The sequence below is a fragment of the Sinocyclocheilus grahami genome, unplaced genomic scaffold, assembly GCF_001515645.1.
Source record: "Sinocyclocheilus grahami isolate Dianchi unplaced genomic scaffold, SAMN03320097.WGS_v1.1 scaffold245.1, whole genome shotgun sequence".
NCBI classification, from domain to species: Eukaryota; Metazoa; Chordata; class Actinopteri; order Cypriniformes; family Cyprinidae; genus Sinocyclocheilus; species Sinocyclocheilus grahami.
This window is the reverse complement of record NW_015505424.1, coordinates 86,699-87,012: the sequence shown is the minus strand read 5'-3', so window position 1 is coordinate 87,012 and position 314 is coordinate 86,699.

Below are 314 nucleotides of genomic sequence, written 5' to 3'. Positions count from 1 at the left end.
CTTTTTTTATTATTTATATTTTATTTCATTTCAGATTATGCCAATTAGTTTAATAGTTCTAGTTTTAGATAACAGTAACATCTCTTACTGTTATTAATTATGATCAGATCATCTCTTACATACACAGTAACCTCACTCCGCTCTTCTAGCCGGTTTCTTTGCACAGCTAATGAGGAACATAAGATGACGAATTGCTATTAGCAAGGTGTTAGGAAACGACCTGCTCTCGCAGACTGCACTGTACATTCATCTAGCTGTCAATCTGTACTCTGGGTTTTGAAGTGAAACCATTAGAGAACCACTGCTCTAAAGCA